Raw genomic sequence first — 9,643 nt, 5'->3', positions numbered from 1 at the left:
AAGCGACACTACTCCATCCTCCTCCTTCTGGACCTGTCATCTGCCTTTGACACAGTGGACCATTCCCTCTTACTCCAGATTCTCTCATCTCTTGGCATCACGGACTTGGCTCTATCTTGGATCTCCTCATACTTAACAGACAGGACATTCAGCGTCTCCAACTCAAACACCACCTCCTCATCTCGCCCCCTATCTGTCGGTGTCCCCCAAGGTTCAGTTCTAGGACCTCTGCTCTTCTCCATCCACACCTTTGGCCTGGGACAGCTCATAGAGCCTCACAGTTTTCAGTATCACCTCTATGCTGACGACACACAGAGCTACCTCTCTGGACCCGATATCTCGTCCCTACTAACAAAAATGCCACAATGTCTGTACGCCATGTCATCCTTCTTCTGTGACAGAATTCTAAAACTCAACATGGATAAAACAGAGTTCATCATCTTTCCACCCTCTCATTCACATCTCCCATCTGACCTAGCCATCAACGTCAATGGCTATTCACTCTCCCCAGTCCCACAAGCTCGCTGCCTTGGAGTAACCCTGGACTCTGATCTCTCCTTCAAGCCACATATCCAAGCCCTTTCCACTTCCTGCTGACTCCAACTCAAAAACATCTCCCGGATCCGTGCATTCCTCAGCAAAGACTGTGCAAAAACACTAGTGCATGCCCTCATCATATCCCGCCTCGACTACTGCAACCTCCTGCTCCGTGGCCTCAATTACAACACTCTTGCACTTCTCCAATCTATCCTAAACTCTGCTGCTCGACTAATTCACCTGTCCCCCCGCTATTCCCCGGCCTCTCTTCTCTGTCAATCTCTTCACTGGCTCCCCATTGCCCAGAGAATCCAGTTCAAAACTCTAACCATGGCATACAAAGCCATCCACAACCTGTCTCCCCCATACATCTGTGACCTAGTCTCCCGGTACTTACCTGCACGCAACCTCCGATCCTCACAAGATCTCCTTCTCTACTCCCCTCTTATCTCCTCCTCCCACCATCGTATACAAGATTTCTCCCGTGCATCCCCCCTACTCTGGAACTCTCTACCCCAACACATCAGACTCTCGCCGACCGTGGAAACCTTCAAAAGAAACCTGAAGACCCACCTCTTCCGTCAAGCCTACAACCTGCAGTAAGCACCGCTGCACAACCAGCTCTACCCTCACCTAATGTATCCTCACCCATCCCTTCTAGAATGTGAGCCCTCGCGAGCAGGGTCCTCGCTCCTCCTGTACCAGTCGCTGACTCGTTTTGTTAAGATTATGTAAATGCTTTTGTTATGTATATCCCTATCACATGTAAAGCGCCATGGAATAAATGGCGCTATAATAATAAATAATAATAATAATAATAATAATAATAAAAAGACAATATCAATTCCCATAGGAAAAGTGGTAGAGATTACAGTGGAATAAAAAGACAATATCAATGCCCCTTGGAAGAGGTGTGGAGCTCAGAATGGTTTAACCAGACGGTTTTATTGCCCCATGGAAGAAACGTGGAGGTCACAGTTGATTAAGAATATGGTTTTAATGCCCCTGGGAAAAGTGGTGGAGGTCAGAGTGGATAAAAAAGACAATATCAATGCCCCGTGAAAGACACGTGGAGGTCACAGTAGCTTAGCAAGACAGTTTTAATGCCCCTTGGAAAAGTGGTGGAGGTCGCAGTGGAATAAAAAGACAATATCAATGCCCCTTGAAAGAGTGGTGGAGGTTACAGTGAAATAAAAAGACAATATCAATGCCTCTTGAAAGAGCTATGGAGTTCAGAGGCGTTTAACCAGATGGTTTAATTACCCCTTGGAAGAGTGGTGAAGGTCGCAGTGCATTAAAAAGACAATATCAATACCCCTTGGAAGAATGGTGGAGGTTACAGTGGAATAAAAAGACAATATCAATGCCCCTTGGAAGATCTGTGGAGTTCAGATTGGTTTAACCATACGGTTTTAATGCCCCTTGGAAGAGACGTGGAGGTCACAGTAGCTTAACAAGACGGTTTTAATGCCACATGGAAGAGTGGTGGAGGTTGCAGTGGAATAAAAAGACAATATCAATGCCCCGTGGATGAGACGTTGAGGTCACAGTAGCTTAACAAGATGGTTTTAATTCCCTTTGGAAGAGTGGTGGAGGTCACAGTGGATTAAAAAGACAATATCAATGCCCTTTGGAAGAGTGGTGGAGGTCGCAGTGCAATAAAAATACAATATCAATGCACCTTGGTAGAGTGGTGGAGGTTACAGTGGAATTTAAAGAAAACATCAATGCCCCATGGAAGAGATGTGGAGGTCACTGTAGCTTAACAAGACAGTTTTAATGCCCCTTGGAAGAATGGTGGAGGTCGCAGTGGAATAAAAAGACAATGTCAATGCCCCTTGGAAGAGTGGTGGAGGTTAGAGTGGAATAAAAAGACAATACCAATGCCCCTTGGAAGAGCTGTGGAGTGCAGAGTGGTTTAACCAGACGGTTTTAATGCCCATTGGAAGTGACGTGGAAGTCACAGTAGCTTAAAAAGACGTTTTTAATGCCCCTTGGAAAAGTGGTGGAGGTCGCAGAGGATTAAAAAGACAATATCAATGCCCCTTGGAAGAGTGGTGGAGGTCGCAGTGGAATAAAAAGACAATGTCAATGCCCCTTGGAAGAGTGGTGGAGGTTAGAGTGGAATGAAAAGACAATACCAATGCCCCTTGGAAGAGCTGTGGAGTTCAGAGTGGTTTAACCAGATGGTTTTATTGCCCCTTGGCAGAAACGTGGAGGTCACAGTAGATTAACAAGATGGTTATAATGCCCATTGGAAAAGTGGTGGAAGTCACAGTGGATTAAAAAGACAATATCAATGCCCCATGGAAGACAAGTGGAGGTCACAGTAGCTTAACAAGACAGTTTTAATGCCCCTTGGAAGAGTGGGGAGGTCGCAGTGGAATAAAAAGACAATGTCAATGCCCCTTGAAAGAATTGTGGAGGTTACAGTGAAATAAAAAGACAATATCAATGCCTCTTGAAAAGGCTATGGAGTTCAGAGTGGTTTAACCAGATGGTTTTAATGCCGCTTGGAAGAGTGGTGGAGGTCGCAGTGCATTAAAAAGACAATATCAATACCCCTTCGAAGAATGGTGGAGGTTACAGTGGAATAAAAAGACAATATCAATGCCCCTTGGAAGAGCTGTGGAGTTCAGAGTGGTTTAACCAGACGGTTTTAATGCCCCTTGGAAGAGATGTGGAGGTCACAGTAGCTTAACAAGACTGTTTTAATGCCTCTTGGAAGAGTGGTGGAGGTCGCAGTGGATTAAAAAGACAATATCAATGCCCCTTAGAAGAGAGGTGGAAGAAGCAGTGGAATAAAAAGACAATATCAATACCACTTGGAAGAGTGGTGGAGGATACAGTTGAATAAAAAGACAAAATCAATGCCACTTGGAAGAGTGGTGATAGTCCCAGTGGAATAAAAAGACAATATCAATGAGCCTTGGAAGAGTGGTGGAGGTTACAGTGGAATAAAAAGACAATATCAATGCCCCGTGAAAGAGACGTGGATTTCACAGTACCTTAACAAGACTGTTTTAATGCCCCATGGAGGAGAAGTGGAAGTTGCAGTGGAATAAAAATACAATATCAATGACCCTTGGAAGAGTGCTGGAGGTTACATTGGAATAAAAATACAATATCAATGCCCCTTGCAAGAGCTGTGGAGTTCAGAGTGGTTTAGATTGACTGTTTTAATTCCCCTTGGTAGGGATGTGGAGGTGACAGTAGCTTAACAAGATGGTTTTAATGCCCCTTGGAAGAGTGGTGGAATTCGCAGTGGATTAAAAAGACAATATGAATGCCCCTTGGAAGAGTGGTGGAGGTCGCAGTGGAATAAAAAGACAATATCAATGCCCCTTGGAAGAGTGGTGAAGGTTACAGTTGAATAAAAAGACAATATCAATGCCCCTTGGAAGAGTGATGGAGATAACAGTGGAATAAGAAGACAATATCAATGCCCCTTGGAACAGTGGGGGAAGTTACAATTAAATAAAAAGACAATATCAATGCCCCGTGGAAGAGATGTGGAGGTCACAATAGCTTAACAAGACGGTTTTAATGCCCCTTGGAAGAGTGGCGGAGGTCGCAGTGGATAAAAAGGACAATATCAATGAGCCTTGGTAGAGTGGTGGAGGTCGCAGTGGAATAAAGAGACATTATCAATGCCCCTTGGAAGAGTGGTGGAGGTCGCAGTGGAATAAAAAGACAATATCAATGCCCCTTGGACGAGTGGTGGAGGTTACAGTGGAATAAAAAGACAATTTCAATGCCCCGTGGAAGAGACGTGGAGGTCACAGTAGCTTAACAAGATGGTTTTAATGCCTCTTGGAGGACTGGTGGAGGTCGCAGTGAAATAAAAAGACAATATCAATGCCCCTTGTAAGAGTGGTGGAGGTTACAGGGGAATAAAAAGACAATAATAATGCCCCTTGGAAGAGCTGTGGAGTTCAGAGTGGTATAACCAGACGGTTTTAACGCCCCTTGGAAGAGATGTGGAGGTCACTGTAGCTTAACAATATGGTTTTAATGCCCCTTGGAAGAGTTTGTATGTCGCAGTGGAACAAAAAGACAATGTCAATGCCCCTTGGAAGAGTGGTGGAGGTTAGAGTGGAATAAAAAGACAATACAAATGCAACTTGGAAGAAATGTGGAGGTCAGAGTGGTTTAACCAGATGGTTTTAATGCCCCTTGGAAGAGAAGTCGACGTCCCAGTAGCATAACAAGACGGTTTTAATGCCCCTTGGAAGAGTGGTGGAGTTCGCAGTGGATTAAAAAGACAAACAATGCCCTTTGGAAGAGTGGTGGAGGTCGCAGTGGACTAAAAAGTCAATATCAATGCCCCTTGGAATAGTGTTGGAGGTCTCAGTAGAATAAAAAGACAATATCAATGCCCCGTGGAAGGGACGTGGAGGTCACAGTAGCTTCACAAGACGGTTTTAATGCCCCTTGGAAGAGAGGTGGAGGTCGCAGTTGATTAAAAAGACAATATCAATGCCCCTTGGATGAGTGGTGGAGGTCGCAGTGGATTAAAAAGACAATATCAATGCCGCCTGGAAGAGTGGTGGATGTTACAGACAAATAAAAAGGCAATATCAATGCCTTTTGTAAGAGCTGTGGAGTTCAGAGTGTTTAACCAGACAGTTTTAATGCCCCTTGGAAGAGACGAGGAGGTCACAGTAGCTTAACAAGACTGTTTTCATGCCCCTTGGAAGAGTGGTGGAGATCGTTGTGGATTTAAAATACAATATCAATGCCCCTTAGAAGAGTGGTGGAGGTCGCAGTGGAATAAAAAGACAATATCAGTGCCCCTTGGAAGATTGGTGAAGGTTACAGTGGAATAAAAAGACAATATCAATGCCCCTTGGAAGAGTGGTGGAGGTTACAGTGGAATAAAACGACAATATCAATGCCCTGTGTAAGAAATTTGGATGTCACAGTCGCTTATCAAGACGGTTTTAATGCCCCTTGGAAGAGTGGTGGAGGTCGCAGTGGATTAAAAATACAATATCAATGCCCCTTGGAAGAGTGGTGGAGGTTACAGTGGAATAAAAAGACAATATCAATGCCTCTTGCAAGAGCTGTGGAGTTCACAGTGGTTTAAATTCACGGTTTTAATGACCCCTTGGAAGAGACATGGAGGTCACAGTAGCTTAAAAAGACGGTTATAATGCCCCTTGGAAAAGTGGTGGAGGTCGTAGTGGATTAAAAAGACATTATAAATGCCCCTTGGAAGAGTGGTGGAGGTCGCAGTGGAATAAAAAGAAAATATCATTGCCCCTTAGAAGAGTGGTTCAGGTTACAGTGGAAAAAAAAGAAAATATCAATGTTCCTTGGAAGAAGGGTGAAGGTCGCAGTGGAATAAAAAGACAATATCAATGCCCCTTGGAAGGGACATGGAGGTCACAGTAGCTTAACAAGACGGTTTTGATGCCCCTTGGAAGAGTGGTGGAGGTCGCAGTGGATTAAAAAGACTATCAAATCCCCTTGGAAGAGTGGTGGAGGTCGCAGTGGACAAAAAAGACAATATAAATGCCCCTTGGATGAGTGGTGGAGGTTACAGTTGAATAAAAAGACAATATCATTGCCTCTTGGAAGAGCTGTGGAGTTCAAAGTGGTTTAACCATAAGGTTTTAATGCCAATTGGAAGAGATGTGGAGGTCACAGTGTAATAAAAAAACAATATTAATACCCCTTGGAAGAGTGGTGGAGGTCGCAGTAAAATAAAAAGACAAAATCAATGCCCCTTGGAAGAGTGGTGGAGGTTACAGTGGAATAAAAAGACAATATCAATGCCTCTTGCAAGAGCTGTGGAGTTCACAGTGGTTTAAATTGACGGTTTTAATGCCCCTTGGAAGAGACATGGAGGTCACAGTAGCTTAAAAAGACGGTTATAATGCCCCTTGGAAGAGTGGTGGAGGTTGCAGTGGATTAAAAAGACATTATAAATGCCCCTTGGAAGAGTGGTGGAGGTCGCAGTGGAATAAAAAGAAAATATCATTGCCCCTTGGAAGAGTGGTAGAGGATACAGTGGAATAAAAAGACAATATCAATGCCCCGTGGAATAGCCATGGACGTTACAGTAGCTAAACAAGATGCTTTCAATGCACCTTGGAAGAGTTGTGTTGGTTAGAGTGGAATAAAAAGACAATATCAATGCCCCTTGGAAGAGCTGTGGAGTTCAGAGTGGTTTAACCAGACGGTTTTAATGCCCCTTGGAAGTGATGTGGAGGTCACAGTAGCTTAACAAGACTGTTTTAATGCCTCTTGGAAGAGTGGTGGAGGACGAAGTGGATTAATAAGACAATATCAATGCCCCTTAGAAGAGAGGTGGAAGTCGTAATGGAATAAAAAAACAATATCAATACCACTTGGAAGAGTGGTGGAGGATACAGTGGAATATAAAGACAATATCAATGCCCCGTGCAATAGACATGGACATTACAGTAGCTAAACAAGATGTTTTTAATGCACCTTGGGAGAGTGGTGGAAGTCGTAGTGGAATAAAAATACAATATCAATGCCCCTTGAAAGAGTACTGTAGGCTACAGTGGAGTAAAAAGACAATATCAATGCCTCTTGCAAGAGCTGTGGAGTTCAGAGTGGTTTAAATTGACGGTTTTAATGCACCTAGGAAGATACGTGGAGGTCACAGTGGAATAAAAAGTCAATATCAATGTCCCTTGGAATAGTCGTGGAGGTTACAGTGGAATAAAAAGACAATATCAATGCCCCGTGAAAGAGACGTGGAAGTCACAGTAGCTTAACAAGACGGTTTTAATTCCCTTGGAAGAGAGGTGGAAGTTGCAGTGGAATAAAAAGACAATATCAATGCCCCTTGGAAGAGTGCTGGAGGTTACATTGGAATAAAAAGACAATATCAATGCCCCTTCCAAGAGCTGTGGAGTTCAGAGTGGTTTAAATTGTCGGTTTTAATGACCCTTGGAAGGGACGTGGAGGTGACAGTAGCTTAACAAGACGGTTTTAATGCCCCTTGGAAGAGTGGTGGAGGTCGCAGTGGATTAAAAAGACAATATGAATGCCCCTTGGAAGAGTGGTGGAAGTCGCAGTGGAATAAAAAGACAATATCAATGTCCCTTGGAAGAGTGGTGGAGGTCGCAGTGAATTAAAAAGACAATATCAATGCCCCTTGGAAGAGTGGTGGAGGTCGCAGTGGAATAAAAAGACAATATCAATGCCTCTTGGAAGGGACATGGAGGTCACAGTAGCTTAACAAGACGGTTTTGATGCCCCTTGGAAGAGTGGTGGAGGTCGCAGTGGATTAAAAAGACTATCAAATCCCCTTGGAAGAGTGGTGGAGGTCGCAGTGGAAAAAAAAGACAATATCAATGCCCCTTGGATGAGTGGTGGAGCTTACAGTTGAATAAAAAGACAATATCATTGCCTCTTGGAAGAGCTGTGGAGTTCAAAGTGGTTTAACCATGCGGTTTTAATGCCACTTGGAAGAGATGTGGAGGTCACAGTGTAATAAAAAAACAATATTAATACCCCTTGGAAGAGTGGTGGAGGTCGCAGTAAAATAAAAAGACAATATCAATGCCCCTTGGAAGAGTGGTGGAGGTTAGAGTGGAATAAAAAGACAATATCAATGCCCCTTGGAAGAGCTGTGAAGTTCACAGTGGTTTAACCAGAAAGTTTTAATGCACCGTGGAATAGACGTGGAGGTCACAGTAGCTTAACAAAACTGTTTCAATGCTTCTTGGAAGAGTGATGGAGGTCGCAGTGGATTAAAAAGACAATATCAATGCCCCTTGGAAGAGTGGTGGAGGTTACAGTGGAATAAAAAGACAATATCAATGACCTGTGTAAGAAACTTGGAGGTCACGGTAGCTTAAAAAGACGGTTTTAATGCACCTTGGAAGAGTCGTGGACGTTGCAGACGAATAAAAGGACAATATCAATGCACTTGGAAGAGTGCAGAAGGTTACAATGGAATAAAAAGACATTGTCAATGCCCCTTGGAAGAGCTGTGGATCTCAGAGCGGCTTAACAAGACAGTTTTAATGCCCCTTGGAAGAGACTTGGAGGTCACAGTAGCTTAACAAGACGGTTTTAATGCCCCTTGGAAGAGTGGTGGAGGTCACAGTGGAATAAAAATGCAATATCAATGCCCCTTGAAAGAGTGGTGGAAGTTACAGTGAAATAAAAAGACAATATCAATGCCCCTTGGAAGAGCTGTGGAGTACAGAGTGTTTTAACCAAACGGTTTTAGTGCCCCTTGGAAGAGATGTGGAGGTTTCCGTAGCTTAACAAGACGGTTTTAATGCCCCTTGGAAGAGTGGTGGAGGCCGCAGTGGATTAAAAAGACAATATCAATGAACCTTGGAAGAGTGGTGGAGGTCGCAGTGGAATAAAAAGACAATATCAGTGCCCCTTGGAAGAGTGGTGGAGGTTAGAGTGAAATAAAAATACAATATCAATGCCTCTTGCAAGATTGGTGGAGGTTACAGTGGAACAAAAAGACATTATCAATGCCCCGTGGAAGAGACGTGGACATCACAGGAGCTTAACAAGACGGTTTTAATGCCCCTTGGCAGAGTGGTGGATGTCGCAGTGGAATAAAAAGACAATAACAATGCCCTGTGGAAGAGACGTGGAGGTCACAGTAGCTTACCAAGACGGTTTTAATGCCCCTTGGAAGATTGGTGGAGGTCGCAGTGGATTAAATAGACATTATCGATGCCCCTTGAAAGAGTGGTGGAGATCGCAGTGGAATAAAAGACAATATCAATGCCCCTTGGAAAAGTGGTGGAGGTCGCAGTGGAATAACCTCACTGGTACATGCTCTGCATAACTTCTCTGCTTGCTGTGTCTGCTGTAATCTAATGCTCTGCTTTGCTGATTCACCTCACTGGTACATGCTCTGCATGACTTCTCTGCTTGCTGTGTCTGCTGTAATCTAATGCTCTGCTTTGCTGATTCACCTCACTGGTACATGCTCTGCATAAATTCTCTGCTTGCTGTGTCTGCTGTAATCTAATGCTCTGCTTTGCTGATTCACCTCACTAGAACATGCTCTGCATAACTTCTCTGCTTTATCTGTCCCACTCCATTCAATACCCACATATGTCTGTCCCTTCCCCACTATAGCTCTTATCTG

Source organism: Phyllobates terribilis, unplaced genomic scaffold (assembly GCF_046119375.1).
Source record: "Phyllobates terribilis strain yellow unplaced genomic scaffold, ASM4611937v1 Scaffold_21__1_contigs__length_20361869, whole genome shotgun sequence".
In the NCBI taxonomy this organism is placed as follows: Eukaryota; Metazoa; Chordata; class Amphibia; order Anura; family Dendrobatidae; genus Phyllobates; species Phyllobates terribilis.
This window is presented reverse-complemented; position numbering follows the sequence as displayed.